Genomic DNA, 21,346 nt, shown 5'->3' with positions numbered 1-21,346 from the left:
TCACACAAGAAGTTGATTATTATTGGCCACGGTAAGTTACATCCTGAGGGGTGATGAGTATTTTGTGATGATGATCAGGTTCTGGTCGCATTTGGTCACCTTGGTTATCTGCTTGCCTGTAATCACAGAAAACATCAGGCCCGGGTCCGGTTCAGACACAAAAACACAACTGCAGTGCGATCTGCTCTCTATAAGCTACTGGACACACTAAACAAAGTAACACCAGGGCGGTAAAACCTTTATAGCTTATAAGTTATACTTTAAATATGTAAGAGGAAGGATTTTGTCCTTCTTTTTTTTACAAGCTACAAAGTCATACTTTAAAGTGATAGTAAAAGGTGCCAGTTATTATTAAAACCATTTGTAAGCTCGCACAGTAGAAAGCACTGTAAGTCAGGTCTGAGCTACTTTATGTGTCAACTCAGTAAATGACCTTTGTTAAGTCAATCAAATGGCTCTGGATAAGACAGCCACTGTCAACACACACACACACACACACACACACACACACACACACACACACACACACAGGATTAGGTCTGCTGACACACACACTGCCTGGGCCACTTACATAAACGCACCGTAACAACAATGTTGTATAAGTGAAACACACATTCCATAAAGTGGCTGCTGTGAATCACGTTTCTGTTCTGTTGTGCATCCCTCACACGGCAAGAACCAGAATCGTAAGCTGCATCTCGATCTTGCTGAGGAGACGCATGTGGCCAAGTTGCATCGAGCCGCTCAGGATGGCGTCCCCCCTCCCGCTGAGAGCGAAGCATCTTAATTCAGGATGTGGATCTCAGTCAGCAGGTGAATGCTGCTCTAATCAGCCTGCCATATGTCCTCCCTATCCCCTGGCTGATTAAGGCTTTCCTCTCTCCCCCACACTGATTGCTGTACGGTTTGATAAATCATATCCCCTGTGAAAAATGCTAATGATATGGTAATGCACGTTCCAAACTGCTGTCCACCCAGATAAAGGCTTCCAGCTCCAGTATGACCCCTCGCACTAAACGTAAAAAGAAAACAGGAGTCGCTGTCAATTCCGCGCAAAAAGCCAATCGCTGTCTCTCTTTTAAAATTTTTCTGAAATCTGTTGACCTCCCACGTAGCCCATGTGTGTAGCCGGGTCCGTCACACATCCTCAGTCGCCCTCCATTTCTATGTGGGTCACTTTTCCTCTCCTAGTCAAGTTACCTGCTCCCAGCCGAATCAGAGACGCATCAAAAACAGCAGCCTGGTATTAAAACCCCTTATGCACACATATCCTGTTTTAGAATTTGCGTCATCGTATGTTACAAACCTGTCTCCCCTGCTGCAGCACCAGGCATTGAATTTAGGTCATGACCGTTTACCTTGTTATCGTGTGATTTTTTATACGGCAGAAAGCGACAAGAGCGCGGTGACGCCTTAATGCGGCTAAAGCCCCAATGAAACCAGCCACCGTGCAGGAGGAGTTCATCCCATCTCGGCAGCTGATGAACATCTGTTCAGCATTAGTGGCCACTGCTCTGTGGTCTGTGGTCCTGTGGGCTTCAGTTCAGGGCTCAGCTGATAATGTCGAATTCTCAGGTGCAGCCGGCCTCTGTTCGGAGATAAAAGACAGAGAGAGGCAAAAAAATATATATACATGTAAGAACAAATTTCCTGTTTGCTTTGTTTTTAAATCCAAAACCAATAAATGAAAGTCTGCAACAGGTTTTAAACATTAACGTTAATATTTTTGTTTTTTTAGAGAAGCAACGAGCACATTTCTACATACATTGTACATCATAGCATTTAATTGATGCTCGGTATCTGAAATAGAGTAATTTAACTCTCAGGAAGTCAGAAAATGTTTTACAATATTTAGTCATTTCTACGTCCACAGAGGAGGGTATGTTTTCACCCCAGTCCGTTTTCAAGTATTCTTTTTTTTTTACTTCCTTTAACTTTGTGAGATAATTTTTTCAATAAATTCAAGATGACCAAATTAAAATCTGGATCTAGTTCATTTAAATGAGGTTTCAAAAGGAAACTCTTAGGTCATTCTAATTAAAAATGCAAACAATAACACACGAGTGGAAATTGTTTGACATTGTACACGTCAAAACTCCACCAAACACACAAATGAACATTTATACAAACGCTTAAACGCTGAGTGAGACTAATATTTTGTCAAATGGTTTAATCAGTCGCCGTCTCCAAGGTCAAGGATCATTCTCAAATGTTTATTGTTCAGGGACAGGAAGTTGGAAGAAAAGCAACAACGAGGAGATGCTGTGGTCAAAATCTCTTTGTCAAATGTTTTTTTGGCTTTTTGTTGTTGTCACCATGCTGAGTATTTATGTCGTTGTTGTTGCGCGTGGGTGTGTGTCCAGGGGTGTAGGTGCACATTCCTGTGTGTTTTCATGATTCACACATTCCACAGGCTCGAGGAGAGGTCACGATGAACATATTTCTCCAGTCTTGTGGCACCTCTGTGTTTACATACCAGACGTGCTCCAGGGAGACAGAGGGACTGACACAATAAGCTGGTCTGGGCCGTCTGTACATCGCAGCACGTCTCTGACAAATATTTGTTTGATTTATCAACAAGTTTCCAAATAGACGCAGGCTGGTGCTCTGAATGTGGAGCCAACTGATGCATTTTGGGGGATTATAGTTAATTAATTATTTATTTATTCGACCAAAAAACGTAACCGATACTTTACTGGATATTGATAATTGTCAATATTAGACGCAACATGAGCCTTGAAGCTGTGATTTGCCTCAGGAAGCTGTGATCGGAACAGCTTTGATTGTTTTGCTTTTTCCTCCTTCTGTTCTATGAGTGTAATAGAAGCCAGTGGTCCCTCATCAAATAATCAGCTTGGGAAACCAACCTTTTTCCCACATGATAGGGTTATTGAAGAGGTGTAATGGCCCTTGGTGGAGACGGACGACCTTTCCCCTGGAGCCTGACCCCTGACCCAGGCCTCTGTGATCGGCTAATTGTTCCAGCGAGAGGAGCCGGGAAAGCTCTCTGGGAGGAGCCGGGAGGCTGCTGGGACCGGGACGTGGCCACTGGGGAAAAGAACTGGTCCACTTGAGGAGGGATTGAATAATGGCTTTGTGCAAATACTCTCTGTCTGTCTGTCTGCCTGTCTGTCTGTCTGCCTGTCTGCCTGTCTGTCTGTCTGTCTGCCTGTCTGTCTGTCTGTCTGTCTGTCTGTCTGTCTGTCTGTCTGTCTAGCTGCTTTCACACATGCACTAAAGTCCAGATATTTTCCTGAAATGCTGTATGTAAGAACCGCAAATGTCTGAGTCAGTTGCTCTGGATACTTTCCAGAGCTTTTCTCGCCAAAAACACGGGAAAATGTCAGAGTCATCAGCAATTTCTCTATCAGACATCACTCATACACTGCCGGCACAGCCGTCGGGGGCAATTTGAAGTTCAGTATCTCAGCCAATTAAGGACACTTTGGAATGCGGAATGGGGGAGACAGGGATTGAAACCGTCCACCTTCTGGTTAGAGGAAGACCCGCTCCTTATCCTGAGCCCCAAGTCTAGAGAACTTTTGGAGCTACAGTGGTGTTGACGCCTTCAACACATTTTCCTGATGTTGTGAACATGTTTGAGTCGAACAATCTGCACCTTCATATGTTCGGAAAATGTCATGAGTTCATGTCTGAAAAAGGCTCCTGTCTGTCTGTCTGTGCTGTCTGTCTGTCTGTGTTGTGTGTGTGTGTGTCATGGGAACACCCGTCATTAGAGACCCACAAACCTAACAAACACATGTGAGAATACTCCAGACAGGTGTGTCGCCTCACACTGCACATGATGAGTCAATAAAACAAACAGCTGATAGAGCTTTAAACGCGGCAGTCAGTGGCATTCAGATGCTCTGCACAGATTTATGAACCACAAGATTGCAATAGCTTTCACGAGGAGTTATCTTATGAATAATACAAGTAGGCCCATATTTGATGAGCCCATCTTCAGGTGACCATAAACGTGGTTTATTTGTAAAGCTGGCGTTGCTCTGCGTTGCTGCTCTTCATAAAAACAGGATTTTCTCGAGGTAACGGCACCATTTGGGTAATGGCACACTAATATTTTACATCAGCTCTGGGAGAGCTGATTTAGTGCTGTGATGCTGGGAGGAATCTTATGCAATCAAAGCTTTGTTTCACCTCCCACAGTGTTACTTGAAAGATGATTATGAAACCAGGAACCTGAGCTTCTTGATATAGAAACAACTTTTAAGTACAGTATGAGGCAGAATCACACAAATGTTTCCTAAATTATAACCGCTGCTTATTACATTTCTGTAAGCAATTAACACCTAAAATTTATTTGCTTATTTTGGCACTATAATTTTTTTATTTTTACTTTATATGGTTGTGTTATTACTATAAAAATCGACCCCACAAACCTATTTAACTGCGTCCTCCCGACACAGGAAACTGCCTGGCTTTGGTTCAAGTACTTTCACTCTGACAGTGGCTCTTTACAGCACTAACTCTAATGCTTTAGTTTGTAGTAGTGACACACTTGTCAGTAACCGACATATATATTTGATGTGAGAGAGAGTGAAACTCGGCTTCTAGTGGAAAAACAATCTGTCTCTTCTCCTGTGTTGCATCACATTCAGCGCTCAACATGCAAATTGTGCCAGATCCGTCCTTTTTGCTTTCATCAGCAAACACAGCAATCTGAGGAGTGGGGCCTTGACAACACACGCACTTATGCACACACGCACGCACACACACACACTGCTGATAATCGACTGTGTGTATTTAAGATAAACTGTCCAAAAAGGCTCTGAATCACTTAAGGAAAACATTGAACAGGCTGTTAAAGGGATGGTTTTGACATTCATTAACTACACAACCCTGGTATCACTGTATGTAGTGTAAAATGTGTGCGTGCCCGTGTGTGTGTCTGTGTGTGTGGGCTTCTTACGTCACACCCAGCTGCAGCCTGATACCTCTGGCCTACAGAACTCTGACCTCTGAGCTCCAGCACATAACTTTCTAACAAAGACCTGCCACCTGCAAAGAGCACCAGTCTGTCTTAGGATCTCACACACACACACACACACAGACACACACAGGGGTGTCTCCATTACTTCATACTACATTGACTTGGGGTCTATTTTTACCACAATGGAGACAAGTCCTCGTAATGTGACTATGCAAAGATTTAGTACTACCTAGAAATACCTGGTCTACACACACACACACACACACACACACACACACACACACACACACACACACACACACACACACACACACACACACACACACACACACACACACACACACACACACACACACACACACACACACACACACACACACACAGTATATTGGTCACTGCACGTCTCAGGGTGTCATGTTTGTTTACACTGTCTGAGTCTGGTTGTCTCTGCTTGTATTTGACATGGCGTGAAAATATAAATGATATGAATATACTATTAATACAGACAGTTCTCTGTCTGTCTCTGAGGTGTTTCCTTTGTCGCTCAGCAGTTCTTGTGAAAACATCTTATTTCCAGTTGGTCTCAGGAACTTCTGACTCAACCATCAAACACCCACTAGGAAAGAAGCTGCAAGCTGATTGGCTGAGCAAGTGATCACAATCTTTCCATCTCTTTTTTCTTTGTCTATTCCTACAAACAGAAGCTTAGCTACAGAACACACCACAATAACAGAGACAGTACACACACACACTTCATTTATTGACACAAAGTTATGTAGTAATTATTATTATCTACACAAATGTTTGCATTTTTACTCTTTTAATCATGTTTTATTGTCATTACTTTGTGTTATCATTGATTGCTATGTTTATAAATGCTTCCACATATTTATGTCTATTCTTTCATTGCTTTTATTATTTCAAATTTTCTACTGTCTGTTGTTGCTTTTATCTTAAAGTTGTTATTATTTGATTAATTAATTAATTGTTATTATTATTATTTTATATTTATAAGAACAACATCATGGACATTAACCGTCTTTTCTTGGTTTTGCCAACTGCAGTTCTTCAGTATAATGTGTTTGAGCCATTTGGGTGATATTTTATTAATATCATATTATTTGATAATATTGTTATCACTATTTGCTGATATTGTGGTTGATCAGTCTGCATGTTAACAGCAGTAATGAGGAAAGTGTTTGTGTGTGTGTGTGTGTGTGTGTGTGTGTGTGTGTGTGCATGTGTGTGTGTGTGTGTGTGTGTGTGTGTGTGTGTGTGTGTGTGTGTGTGTGTGTTACATAACATTTGCTGTTGCTTTTGCATGTGACACGTACCGTCGTGCTGTATCATGCACAAAACCGATAATGTCTAGATCAGTAGTTTTAATCATGTGAGGCAAAAAAAAACAAAAACACATTGTACCTGTTCGAAGGTTAAAAAAATATATAAAAAACTTAGAGTGACTTTTTTTTAAAACTGAGTCTGCAGTAAAGCACATTCAGACACCGACACTTGCTGAGCCCACACCGCTACGGAGGAGGCATGAGCCGAGGCTGAGTCACGGCGTGGCCAGAAATCATCAAGTCATGAATCCGTCTGCGTTTGGGCGTACAGAGGCACGTATGAGTCATGAGAGAGAGAGAGAGAGAGAGAGAGAGAGAGAGAGAGAGGGAGAGAGAGAGGGAGGGAGGGAGAAGGAGAGAGGGGGGGGGGATTGGGGGGACAAGAAGGTCAAGCATACATTAGTTCCACACAGTCGGTCGTGGTGACAGTCAGATTGTCGGCGGCTCTGAAGTCGGCCTGAACTTGAAATAAACCCTGGGAAGAGCAGCAGCAGCAGCAGCAGCAGCAGCAGGGTGACACAGTTTTACTGTCTTTGTAGTGAAGCACACAGATTCCTCCCACCCTTCTTCTCTGTGCCCTCATGTACTCCTGCGCTCCATCTCTCACCTAAAATATATCTCCAGATCCTGTGGATAATGTCAAACTACAGACGTTCTCTCTGCTCAGACATCAGCCTGTTCCTTTGACTTCTGATTAAAATAAATAAAGGAAGAAGAAAAAAAAAATCCCATTTGATCCGTGTCCTATATTTGGCAAGACTCTGAGGCCCCCTGGTCAATCTGTGTCAAGGCTTTTCCCCGACACTAAGCCGCAAGCAGTGTGCAAAAAAAAACCTTGAACAATCCCCCCCCAACAATATTTGTCAGTGCATACTCTATCACCATGGCGACAAACACTCTCGCCAGGCGGTGTTGTGCAACTCTCCGCTGATAGGGTGAAGGGGGGAAGGCTACTGGAGGTGAGGTAAGGAGAGGTTGACACAGTCAGACATGAGGAGCCGAGGCTTTTGTGTGTGATTATCAGTCAGAGCCCCCCACCTCTCGGACCCACCTAATGTCTGTGACAGTAAAAAGGAAGGTAAAAACCTTCAAGGGAGTTTGGAAATCAATATTTTGTTCAGAGCAACATTTGCAGCTATTAATGAACTTGATTTTCCGATGATCCGACGAGCTGCCGAGGAACCGTTTTGGAGTTGGAGCGGTGTTTTGGTTCCAGGAGTTTTCCCCACGCTGTCATGGCAACCAGCAGAAAGGGCAGTTGGCAGGATGGTAGTAAGACAACAGGGCCGACACGCTGTTTGTTCTGCAGATGCAGCCCTCTGTTCCCGAGAAGTCCCTCTGTGGTGAACACTGAGTGGTGTGTCCCAGGGGGCTATCGCGTTTCAGAGCGAAAACAAGCCGGCCGGGCTCTGGCAAACAGAATCGCTCATTGCAAAACCTCTTTCGTTCGCAACGCGCTCTGTAGCTGCAGGCTTGTTTTTCTTTTTCTGAGAAGGCATAGAAAGCTGAACTAAATTTTGAAGAATAGTTTCTGGAAATTTGATCCCTGCTTCTAGCTTCTGGTATTTTTGTGTGTGTGGGGAGGAGGGTAAAAAGTGATCAAAGCCTGCTTGTTGGAACCCGCCACAAACCACGAAGAAACCACAACAAGAAAATGGAATTATGAGAATTAATATACAGAGGACAATGTATTGATCACAGTGACATATGCAGCAGCTGAAAAACTGTCCGCTGCAGCCCTGACTCTGCTCAGATCTATTTCGGGGTCATGATTTTTTTGTGGTCGTCCATGTGAGTCATTAAGTTCCAGCCACATCAACAAGCAATAACTAATACTGTGCTGTCTGTGGAGGATAAAGGCCACTGTAGCTGGCGATGATATAAAAGGCAACACGTCCTATAAATAGGCACCTGAGGCCAAACAGATGACATCAGTCCACCACAGATTGGTTCCTTTTTTAACTTCTCTCTATTTACCCATTACCACATATGGGGAAAAGCACGTGCTGCCGTGCGCCTGCTTCGTCCCAATGCAAATAGCTCAGGCCGCAACAACGCAGCTGAAGGTCGGGATGATGAGTAACTTATGTAAGGTGTCATTGTCTTAGTATGAAGAGTTGACGTCAGAATAAAGTGAAGTCGCTGGCTGGGGATTTCACTGTGGTTTCATTAATAGCTCAGCTCATCATAAAGCACCTGCCTGCGTCACCTTCTTTCTCTTCAAATTACACTTCAGCGTGTGTCTCCTGAGTGCTACGCTAACCTGTTCATCATCACAGAAACCATTAAAAGTTGGTGAATGTGCGCACGATTCCCTTTTCTAATTAGGCTGATTATAGCGAGGGTCTCTGACAGGCGTAATTCATAACGCCACGCACTTCCTGCAGCGTATGAGTCATGCGCTCCACCTGAGGGAGAGGGGGGGAGGGGGGGTGGAGGAGCACCTCACCATCCATCTTCCATTGTGAGGGTGATCTCATCCTGAGTCATAATATTAGTGCCTTGACACATTAAAGCTCATCTGCAGGTCGTAAATCCTGGTCCCGCTGCCTCCTTTGCTCTGTTGGCTTGTCACAGGTCTTCTGCAAGTCGTAAGTCTCACGTCTGAGATCGACATCGATCAGTGACAGCGTGCTTCACAAGCTCTCCACTTCAATGCAGCAACAAAAAGATCAAATGAAAACAGATGGGGCGAGAAACACTTCGGTTTTAAAGGAGACATATTCAAGTTCATGATATTACTTGTTAAGGTTTACATGCCCCAGTTTTCAGAAAACACCACTTTGCTCATAGGGTCAATTGCTGCAGCTCCTCTTTTCAGCCTCTGTCTGTACAGCCGTGTTTTTTAACTTTGCATAACTTTATTCTCACAAAATCTATACAACACTCTAGAGGAAAGAAAAGCTATAAAAACATAATTTGTGTCCTTTAAACAAAGATCTACTTTCTGAATTAATTCAGAGGAGATAACAAAGGCTAATATTGCAATTAAATGTCCTTTGTAATATTGACCTACCAAAACTGCTGTAATTTTCTTTATGCTATAGAGACAGGGCAGATAATAATGAGTCATTATTAAGTTCATACCGACTCATGATTAACATCTCCTCAGGTAAATATTGTAGATAGATAATCTGGTTAAACTGGATTGTGTCCAGATTGTGTGACTGCTCTTTCTGATGAGAGAAATTAAGAAACATTTTCCACTTGGTCAAGTCCTCCCTTTTATTCTGTGACTTCTACTTTTAGACCCAAACAACTAATTCCCTCTCACACAAAAATAGAAACACTAATCTGCCGCCGAGTAAAAATACCGCAGCTGTTGCAATGTGCAACACAACAGTATTACAAATGTCACAGTGCAGTGCACATAAATAAATGAAGGAAGTGAAAGAGAATGAGTGAGAGAGACGGTGGATGTGATTATTCAGTAGAAGGTGGACATGCAAAGGAAACTGAAAACTGAAATGAAAAAGCCTGAACTCACATGACTCATCATTATGTGAACTGAGTCTTACTTGAAGTCATGTGACTCAAGTTCTAACTGTGGGAACTGTTGAGTTTCTATACAATAATGTCAGGTCTCCACTTTACAATGCAAGATTCTTTCAGACATGAACTCTGGACTCGGCCTTTAACTTTTAAAGAACGCAGCAGGAGATTGTCCGGGTCAGGTGCGTTCATGAAAACCGGAAAATTCCGTGGCACCCTGATAGTTTATGCAGGTGGAAGGACATGATGCATAAATTCCTCTGTGGAACTCACATGTTTGTTTTTTTTCAGCACATCAACACTGGCCTCTGCCTTTATTGCCAAAAGTTCATAAAATCCCATTGCGTTTCCAAGTTGACATTTTCGTATGTGTCCCTTTTTTTTCATCCTGAGATACTTGATTTCTCAATGCTTTTTTCAGTTTTGTGTCCATCGTGTGTTGGAAACATCATCATTTTACGGATTTTACCAGGGAGCTTGCAGGAAAAGTTCTGGGAAAATGTCAGCAGCAACTGACTCAGACATTTGCGTTGTCTGAGTCAAAATTTCAGGTAAATATCAGGAAATCTCAGTGCATTTGCTGTGATTTGATGCTACACATATGAAAATGTATTTGAATGACACACTAACCTTTCGCAACCTGTTGAAAGTGTGAGTTTCAGTGTGAGTTTTTATCCTAATGAGAGATTCACACATTATAGTCGTGGAGGGGAAATAACCCCCCCGCTCCTCCGCTGAGCCCCCGGTTCACCCGACGTTGGCCGTCTGCCCTATGACTTCTCTTGAGTTCAGGTCGCCTAGCAACCGGTCCCCTGCTACCAGAGTTTTCATGCATCACTATGTCTGCATTGATGTCATGGTTGCCGTGGCAACCATATTACGGAGACACCGGTACACCCTGCGACTGTTAACAATCTATACGCTCGTTTTTCACTAACAAGCAGCCGAGGGTGATGGAATGCAGTGTCACTTCACTGCCTCTCTGTAAAACACACCTCTCTGTTTTTAAGAAAAACAGCAGCAACTTGACATTTTAAGTTGATAAAAAAAGGCTTTAAATATGGGTCCAATTGGCAGCGATAATAACGAGGCGTGCCTGTAATTTCTTTAATATAGGACTCGCCTCTGGACAGCCTCAATGCAGCTCTGGCAGTAAAATGGACTCTCTGTGGCAACAATCCAAAGATAAAACAGGCTGAAAAAGATTAATGCCCGTGACATAAATCTACTGTAGATTGCATCTGCCAAAACCCAAGAATTGTGGTAATCTCGACCGCTCGTTGCCTCCAGGGGATCAGCCACAAAACCCGTGGGATAGTGCTTTATTTAGATTACATCCAAGTCAATACAGCCGGCTTCAACTCCAAAGGGTACCATTCATTTAGAGCAGGGGTCTCTTTCTCCCTCGGAGAGCTACTCTAACAAAATGAAAGTGACTGAGAGCGACTCAGGTCCAATATCACTTGTTAGATTTAATTAACATTATATATTAAAACACTAAAACTGATCTCCCAACCAAACCAGCTGAATATGCTACATTTTTGTGTTCATCAATTACCAAATGTAAAATTCATATTTTGTACCGAGTCAAACCTGAACGACAAATATCCAATGTAAATAAATCCCTTTTAATTCTTACAAAACAGAAAAGAGAAACTCCTTATAACTCAAAAACTTCACTTCAAAGTTTTCTTCATTATCAAAGGAAAACAGAGATGATTGTTGATACAATTTTGTCTTAACCCAACAAGTTGGTCTGGGTTCGGACCAAAATGTTGAAACAAAATCCGAGTTTGGGTCGAGTTTCGTCACATTGACTAGGCTATAATATAATAATATAATAATTAATTTTTTAATAATGCACAAACTCTTAATCAAGGTGAAGACTTTCAATATTTAACCTATGGCATCAAACTGAAATTGCACTCAGTAGAAATCATACCTCCGCTTTAAATTCAACCCTCACTCTCATATATCAGTCCCCTAAATTTGCCAGATTTATTTCAGCACAATTCCCTGGGGAATTTGTAAAAACGTCAAATAAAACGTTCATAGAAAATGAAAATAACATAACCTCATAGGCGGAGGTAATTGTGTTCAAACTATGCTCCCATGGTTTATATTCTCTGAACCTTTGGGCAAGCGACTGTAAAACTGCTGGAAGCTGGTAATTTAAATTCATTCCGAGCGAGTCATACTGTAGCCCATTGTTTTCTTTCTTTTATCACGAAACAGAACCACCAGCTATCCCACTGAGGAGCAGGACTCGAATATGAAAGAACACAAAATAAGGCACAAACCGCGATCATGTGACGAGCGCGACCCTTAAACGTCCCGTCACCTCACCACGCTCACACTGACCCTAAAGGGGTCAGAGGCTCTCAGTGTAAACCAGCCCGAGGCCGGAGCTGCCCCTCTTCTGCAGAGCAAACACATGCCAATAACCGCAGCCACAATGGGAGTGTGTTTTCGCTCTGAGATGGATGTGACAATGAGCAGAGCAGAAATGCTGAGTGTTCAAGACCCACAACAAAGACAACAGTGTTGAGATGAGAGAGGCTGCACAAGCACAGATTGTTTTCGGAGTCATAGAGAATGTTGATGCTTTAATTTACACTTTCTCATTAACTATTCATTGTTTTGTCCCATTCCGGCAATTTATGTCTGACAACCAGAAATTAGATTATCAGTGCGATACGTCGAGAGTTTGTCAGAGACAGACCGGCGGCTGATCTGTGGCGTGTAACATCTAAATAGGATCCGCGGGATAAACCCTTTTGTTGAAGCTCCTTGTTGAGAGCATCCAAATGAGCTAACCACCATTTTCTGCTGATAATAATCTGTCAGGGACTTTTGTTGGGTTCCCTGGAGGGACCGAAATACTGATGGTGAGGACTGTTATGCGATAATCTGTCTCGATCTCTTCCCTCGACAAAGATAATCCGTCTAGTTCACTGTGTTCTGTGCCTGTTTGCCCGGGAGCCACAGTCTGCAGGCCGGCCGCGGCGCACTGGAGCACAGCTTCAGGGAGGTAGGTAAAGGACACCACGTCTGGCGGTGCCAAGGGCGATCTGCCGAGTGGGACGCACGCCCAGAATATGTGCACAGATAGAAAACAATCCTTTCCTCCACATGGTATGAGCAGGAAATGAGCGTGATAGTGTGGTGTCTACAGGCAGCGGGAGGTAATGCAGCTGCTTTATTTTTCGGAGAACGCGGGATTAACTCAGTCTGGATGTGCTATTCATGCCGCTTCTGGACGCTCTCGGCACAAATAGGTTGCCAAGTCTTGGCATGGAGAGCTGCCAAGGTCCTTCCAGGAGTCTGAGGTGGATTCTGTAGTGCTGAGACGATAAGTCAATTAATCAATTTGCCGATTAACAGAATATTAATTGACGGCAATTTCGATTTTAGGATGGGGCTGAGAACGTGGAGCTAAGGCTGAATATATGAGTCATGGAGGAAACATACACAAACTCGAGTCTTCTGATCAAGCAGTCAAATCTAGAATATGATCAATAAGATGGAAGTTATGTATAATAACAGTTTCAGCACATTTTATCTTTACTACAGTTCTGCTAGTTTCTCCAATATTGTGCACGGATGATTAAAAAATATCGACTTTAAAATGAAGGCATAAAAGAAAAAAGGTATCACTGGTTTAAGTCAAAGTCAAAATCAACTCTTTGGATTTTTGCTGCTTTGCTTATGATTCACATCACTATAAATGGAATAACCTGAGGTCTTGAAATATCTACCCAATTATCTGTTGGTTGGTTTGTATGTTTGTTTGTTCACAGCAACAGAATGGATTTCCACCGTATTTGACTGAAGGGTATAGTATGTGTCAGAGAAGAACCCAATAGGTTTTGGTGTAGATCTGAATCAGGGATTGAATCCAGGATTTCTTTTGTACATTGTGCAGCATTTTTCTGCATTTTCACAAATTTCTACAGGTCATTCGTGGATTTTGATGAAAAAATCTGTTATATTTAGGGGCCTGATATCTATGAGTGTGTGCAGCTGCGTGATTGAATTTAAGGGGACAGTTCGGCCTTGGCGGAGGCACATGTGCTCCACTGAGTGCCATTAGATCGTATACAGCTGCTACAACAATAAACAGTGATCCCTTAAGTAGTTTGGAACATTCTGCTCAAAGACAAAGTAGCTTAGTGGAAAAATATTCTCCAAAAGCTGTTAAATTGTAATTTTGTTTTGTATATTTGGTATTTAGCGCCAAAACTCAGGTATAATACAGGCATTGCTATTCCAATATAGCCTCTTATACTTGCAACAGCTTTTAACATTCAGGATTCAACAGTTCATCGACAAACTGACGATTAATCAATAATGAAAACAATCATTTGCAGCAGTGTGGTTGAGAGAATGTTATAAATATTAATGATTTCTTATAACCCCCAAAGTAAATCTCTCTTTTGTGAACTACTTCAACTATGTACAGTTTTGTAGTACGTCCTGTACGAGGCTGATTTCCAGGCAGCCGGTTTATTTGGGAATGTTTATCCGACACTGTGCTGCTCACACCACGGAGGCAGTATGGGAGTCTGGCACAGAAACAATGCTGTGAGCTGAAACTGTCACCGTGACGTCACGTGGGTGGCCGCTCCTGTGTAGTCAGCACTTTTCACCCCTCCTCCCTGCTCCTCCTCCTCTTCGCCCTACAGCTGCACATCACACACTGACCTCTGGTCACCCTCCGTGGGGGCCCAGGGCGAGGGGGCTCGACCAGGAGCCCCTGCATGTTGGTCAGGGGAGACAGGCACTCAAGCAAGTGGGGATATAGGAGCTACGGTTTCAGGGGGAAGGTCGTGAGGTCAGACTGACTGACCGGAGAGTAGAGGCAGGAATGGGCCGATTGACGCTCGGGGTCAGTGTGGATGTCTCTGCCGTGCCGTCCAGACGAAGTGAGAGACACCGGGGTGAGAAAGAGTGAAAGCGGCAGCAGCAGCACAGAACGCCCGTCTCACATGCGCCTCCATGTGAGAGTAAGCCAAGCAAGAACGGGAGCTGCTTTATGTAAGTGTCTCCCAGCAGCCTGTGGGACTGCTGGAGAGTCTCACATGTTTGTGTTGTGATCGTGGGTGGATGAGGAGGGTGGCCGGACCAGACCGGGCCAGAGTGTCACGTCTCCAAACCACTTATGCATCTGTCTCCTTCTGACTATGTTGCTATTTTGTTTCTGCGTCCAGCTGTTGTCTCTCTGTTATCTACCCCTCCCATCATCAACATCATCATCAGCAGCATCATCATCATCATCCTCATCTTCCATCCCTCTTTCAGTTCCTGCTGCTGCTCCCTGGTTCACCCCTGACTGCAAGGGCCTGCAGCTGGGAGAGGAGAGGAAAAGGCGGAGTGAAAGAATTGGCAAGGGTGAGCAGAGGCGGAAAAAGGAGGAGGACGGATCAGAAGGGGGGAGACTCTGTTTCCGTCCAGACACAGAAGACATCCAACCCAACCAAATATAGTGAAACAGCAGCCGGACTGAAATCTGCTCCATCACACAGAAAACAGTACAAGTCAAACTATAATACTGCTTGTGCAAAAAACCCCAAAAGCTCATCAACTCACCCTATAAATAACATGCAGTGCACAACATTGACAACATGCACACATTCAGCCTCGCAGCCGCCCCGCAGCCCCCCCTTCTCTCAGGGCAGCTGGCAAAACACAAAGGAGAGAAGTGTGCAACTGGTGCGATAAAGCCGGGAACATCTTGCTATTCAGGCGTCAGCATAATAAACTGGAGGCACAATTAAGGAGAGAGGAAAAGAAAAAATCACCCCCCAACCACAAGAACAAGTGTTCGGTGCTGCAGCAGCGTTCAGAGCCTCGGTCCAGCTGCGGGTTGTCTTTTGGACACAAGCAACAAAAAAAAAAGGACAACAGAGCTGGTCTGTTCCTTCCCCGTCTCCGTCTCTCTCTCCTGGGAATGCAAATGATCAGACAGTGACAGGAGCTGGAGAGCATGTGTGTTTTAACTTCACATGCACGGCCATGATGCGATTAGGGAGGTCTGATGTATCTGCGTGTGCAAACATTACTCCCTTTGTCTAAAATTCCCAAAAGCTCAAATTCCTGCAGCAGCTACAACACACAGTGGGATATTCATATGAAGCTAATTGGTAAAAGGTGTTTTAAAACTTTACAGCTCAACAAAACAGAACAAAGAGACCTTATAAAAACCTTAAATTTAGAATAAAACACTGCTTAGATCTTCAAAAAAACACACATGAGTCGTTTAGAATTAACAGCCCTTAAGTTTTGAGGGTTCATTTTTTTTTTTTTTTTAAGGACCCGAAAAGACTCCTCGCCCTCAAACCTCCTCTCTGTTCCCACAATCCCCCGAGGAGGCTGGTGCAAAGTCTGCCGCTGTCTGGCTGTTCCCATGGCAACCACCAGGTGAGCAGACGGGCTTGGAAAGCACGGCGGAGAACACACACACACACACACACACACACACACACACACACACACACACACACACACACACACACACACACACTCAGATAGCAGGAAGCAAACTCCCTCCTTTATTTAAACTTGAAAGTACACGGTGTTGTCACAAAAATGCAACGTTCAGTACGTCTGAGAGCAGACGAGCAGATGACCAGTCTGCCAGTCCGTCTGTTTACCGCTCTCTCTGTGTCTGTCTCTCTCAGTGGCACACACACACACATGCACACGCACACTGTAGTCTGGAGTGCAGAAGAAGAGGAGGAGGTTACCCCAGAGGCGGGCAACTGAGATGTGTCGTACCCACTGAACGTCAAGTCTGGTTCTGCTGCAGCAGCAAAAGGAAAAGGAGATGGTGGAGCAGCAGGTAGAGATGAGGGTGAAAAGTAAAAAAACACTGAAGTAATTAGCATTATACACGAAATATGTAGATTAATACTTGTACTTATACTATATACAAGCAATGAATTAAGTTCGGGAATAATTAACCTGAAGTTGGTGCTAGATGGGATGAAAGTCAGGGGACCACCTTCGTGAAACCTCCTCCCAAGGCCGGAGATTCCCTTTTAACTACGCGATTGGATCATGGCTGCCTCACACAGCAGGCACTAGCCAATCCAGTCACACTGATATGAGAGGGGAGGCAGTAAAATGCATAGTACACATGTGGGGCACAGCTTAGTATGTGCTCATGGTGCATGTACGAACACACATGGCTGAAATGATTGTGCAAAATATCATGACAAACTTTGCAAAGGCTTGTGATAAAAATCGTGGGGAAAGTTAGTTGATTTTGAACCAAAATCAGTTGGCTTGATCCTCTGGGGACCATGAACGTCTGTACAATATTTCACAGAGTTTGTTGTGACAGAAAAACATCAGTGCAGGTTTTCATTTGTTTTGCAGATAAATCATCCACGTGACTTTATCCTTTCATGTATGTACTTTAAAACTGACTTTAAACACAATTTACACTTATGAAACGTATAGTTGACAATGTCCACGAGTGGCTCAACGTGATGCGCTCACTCAGCTAAAAGGACATCACAGAGAGAACCAGTCATTTCAAGAAAAACGGTTATTGAATCCAGGTGTGTTGTTTGTTTTTTCTATCAGCACTTGAAGAAGACTGATGGAGGAAATAGATCTAAAAGGATGAGGAAAATAAAATAAATAATTTTCTGTCATCGTGATTTAACATGCACTCAATTCAACAATGCCACAAACAGTATTCAGTTTCAATCAATAGAAGTGTTTGAAAAAAAAAAGAGAAAGAACAAAGGAAGGGTGCAGTTACTGGAAGGAAATATTAACATGTTTATTGACTCTGTTTATTATTGACTCTATTCATCACACCATGATATTGCCTGTGAGTAAATCTGCTGTACTTCCTCCTGCGGCACGTGACACACGCTGATGGATCACTCGTATACAGCGGCAGGGCTTCAGCCTCTGGTTCATATCCAACGATACAAACTATCATCAGGCCATAAAGCTGCAGGCGGCCAAAACACAATAAAAATGCATGTGCTGTCTGGCAGCCACGCGTGATTAGGATGGACACGTTTTGGAACGTGGAAAGATTCCAAATTAGCCAAATTAAATTGTTTAAATCACCAACAGCTCGAATTAAAAACGTCACCGAGGCTAAATCAGTCATCTGCAGTGTAGATGTGAGGAGTCGAGGAGATACTGTTCCTCTCCTCTGTCCTTGTGTCTTAGCCCTTTCTGGGATTTGCATAATCAGGCTGGTGACAGGGGTCAACACGTCGCCTGGTCGCCTTTCATTATTCATCCTTCTCTCCCTCCTCTGTTTGTGTCCAAACTCTCAGGATGTCACAGGATGCCCAGTCGGCCCAGCTGACCTGCCTCTGACACCCTCACCCCCTCATGCTGCCGCCGTGTGACTCATCTTTTATTCATGGCGGCTTCAGATCTAATTGTGCCCTCAATTAAAAGCACCACACACATGTTACATGTATGTACAGAGTGAAAACCCCTGCACCTTGGTTGCATGTGTGTAAAAAGTCTCAGGAGAGTGACACACAACGTGCACACCTGCATGAATATTACATTACAAGTGCGTTTGCTGTAACAGCCACACGTGCGTGCACGCTACAACAGCATCCTCCTCCCATAATTGCCACTGGCGTTAACACTCTCTCCCTGCTGGGGCCAGGTTGTGCTCCCAGCCCCCTGGGCTTTGCTTCCGCTCTCCGCCGAGGCCACTTCCTGTGGAGCACGACTCCACAAGAGTCTGGATCGCGTTACTGTGGATTCTGCCTGTCCGCCTGCAGGGTCTATAAATAGTGCCTGTCAGATATTTTCACTCCTATGCTGAGCACACTCAGTGGCAGAGCAGTGTATTAATATCCACGGTGACCAGAGTCGTGCCTCGGGAGGGAGAGTATGGTGCGGAGGTGTGTGTGTGGAGAGAGAGAGAGAGACAGAGAGAGAGAGGGGAGGGATGTACAGACACAGCTCAGCCGCCTGTCATCCTCCTCCCAGCCTCCCTCTGCAGACTCCAACAAAAGAGCTCTTCATGTCTCACTCTGTGACGTCTCTCCTCTACGTGTGCATGCTCACACAGTCGACCTCGGCTTAAACAGTGCGAGATGTTAGTCACATTACCTTTTCACCCTGATTACTGTACACCGTCCCCTGGAGCCATCTATGTAATATCTCTGTTACGCAATCAGACGACAAACCACGCGAGAGAGAGGAAGGCCCACAGGAGTAAACAACAGGTCATGTTGGTTGTAGCTGGATTCTGCATGAATTACATTACAGCGGGCTAATATCCCAGGTGCATGCTGCTAATCAGCCTTGAGAAAGTGCAGATCTGCAGATGTCCATCCCCCCCCCCCCCCCCCTAGAGCTTCAGCTATGTGAGATCTAAACATGAAATATAAATCAGGAGAATAACCGCAGGGGTGAAGAAGGGGCGAGGGAGTGAAATTAAGAATAAATGTAATAATCGAATATAAACTGAGTTGATGAAAACGTATATCAAATGATTTTATAGCAGCTTGCCACACACGTGTGCAAGAACAGTGCGTTCTCTATCTGTGTCTGAATGTCTTTTCAAGCTACAGTAATTAATCATCTCTCGGTCGGTCATGAGCACAGCCGCCCCAGCCTTCACAACACACACACACACACACACACACACACACACACACACACACACACACGCACATATCCAGTGATTGCCTTGTGTAACACGGGAGGACTCTGCATGTGCATCACATGTGCTGCTGAACAACCTGGGGTCAGACCCTGTATTCAACAGAGAATTAGATCAGTTGATCAGCTGAGCAGTTTGTCAAACGTCTCACATGATTCAGACAATTAAAGGATCATGTTAATTTGCTGCATTTACATGTTTTTTCCCTTGTGTAACAAGCACCGTCTTCCCCTTGCAGTCATACACTGTTATGACCTTCATCATTCCCGGCACGAACAACAAATCCATATCAAAGACACACACATGCTGCAATAGTGTGACGATATTTAACGTGGTTGCATCATGTGTCTGCAGCAGCATCCTGCCCTCCATGAACAAGGAGTGAGTATCAGAGCCTGCAGAACAGTGCCTCTGGTGGAGAGGGTCGGTACCACCAAGTCAGGTCAAAACAGCAACACTGAAGCAGTCACATGGGGTGGACAAAATAACAGGAACAGTAATTTCATACAGTGAGCTGTAAAGAGATAAATGAAGCCCTTAATCTTTATTGGACATGTTTTAATAAAGGTGTTGGTTCCGCTCTTTATGAGGCTGTAGTTTATGACGTTGCGGTTTTGATTTACATGCGACTATAATGTTATTGTGTCCACTATGCAAGAGTGTAAAGAATAAAGTTTCACTTACAAAAAACGAGAAAGGGACTCAGAGAGCTCTGTCACATTCAAATCACTAGATCTGTTGTTTTTAAGTTTTGAATCTGGACCAAATCAAATTGCAAACACTCCTTAATATCAGTCCCCTAAACAGGCTTAATATATTTTTATAGGCTCTATTAATTATTGCCTGAGAAATCAATGAAAATTTGGAAAAACACCCCATCTCACAATGTTAAAGAAAAATCCTGGATCCACCCCCTGATCCAGATCTGCAATAAAATGTAAACAATCCTTTCCTGACCCATACGCATCCTTCCACCAAGTTTTGTAATAATCCGTTTCAGTAATTTTTGCATAACCTCCTCGGTGGATCCAACAATAAAAACTCAAAATATGTGCCACAGAGGACTAAATATCCAGATTTTAAGTCTCTAATGTCCTAAAGGTCAAGAATCCTCAACACTTGATTCTTCACTTCTCATAAGGCAATTCCATAGCATCATTTTGTTAAACCCCTCCTGTCCGGTAAAGTTTGGAGTCAGCGTTTGTGTTTAACTTTTTCTGCTCAATCCAAAAATTTAACCTGACGTCAGAAGCTTCCTCGGGACACGTTATTCGACTGAGTGTGACTCCATATGAAGCCTGAATTCATCTTGATTAGGAAAATCAATGTGGTTCGCCTTTGATTCAATTTGGTGCTTTAATGTGGTCGATGGCGACAGTGAGAGCCGAGACACACGTAAGCGAACTGCATAGTGTTTTTAAAATCTGGATTATGGAAGAGCAGAGAAACGTCAATATTGTGGCTTCTCTCAGATAAACGTCACAAATATAAGCCTATTTGACAGTTTTGCGGTGCAAAGTGTCACAGTCGAGAGATAAGAGATTACAGTTGGCCGTGTGTTAGAGTTTGTACTATACAGGACATTCCAGGAGCTGCACCGTGTGACGTCTCACGCACAGGATCACATTTCAAAAAGGCTCAGCCCCACTGGCCCAGAGTCAAAACACAGGCCTCCTCTCCCGGCTGCAGCTGATTACTCACAAGCATTAAATAACTTCAGGAGACGGCCTATTAGATAAAGAGCGAGCGTGTATACAGGAGCAATTCATTCCTCATACAAACTCCTTTTCCGCCGTCGTGTAACATGGGACCACACTACAGTATTGTGTGCCCGTCAACTTTTTCCTGAGCTTCATAAATTGACTCCAATATTCACTCCACGCCCTCCTCCCCCTTTCC

The 21,346-nt window shown here is 43.8% G+C and overlaps 1 long non-coding RNA gene across 1 annotated transcript; it reads right to left on the bottom strand.

Annotated features, from left to right (window-relative positions):
- Window positions 1-1,239: 1,239 nt before the first annotated feature.
- On the bottom strand, window positions 1,240-6,762 carry LOC117753894. Its single transcript, XR_004612322.1, has 3 exons — window positions 6,693-6,762; window positions 6,448-6,547; window positions 1,240-1,588 (listed from the first exon to the last, which is right to left on the bottom strand). It is a non-coding gene; the product is annotated as an uncharacterized LOC117753894 (long non-coding RNA).
- Between the last annotated feature and the right edge of the window lie 14,584 nt (window positions 6,763-21,346).

The sequence above is a fragment of the Hippoglossus hippoglossus genome, chromosome 20 (assembly GCF_009819705.1).
Source record: "Hippoglossus hippoglossus isolate fHipHip1 chromosome 20, fHipHip1.pri, whole genome shotgun sequence".
NCBI lineage: Eukaryota > Metazoa > Chordata > Actinopteri > Pleuronectiformes > Pleuronectidae > Hippoglossus > Hippoglossus hippoglossus.
Note: the sequence above shows the minus strand (reverse complement) of the source record. Positions and strands in the feature narration are given on the sequence as shown.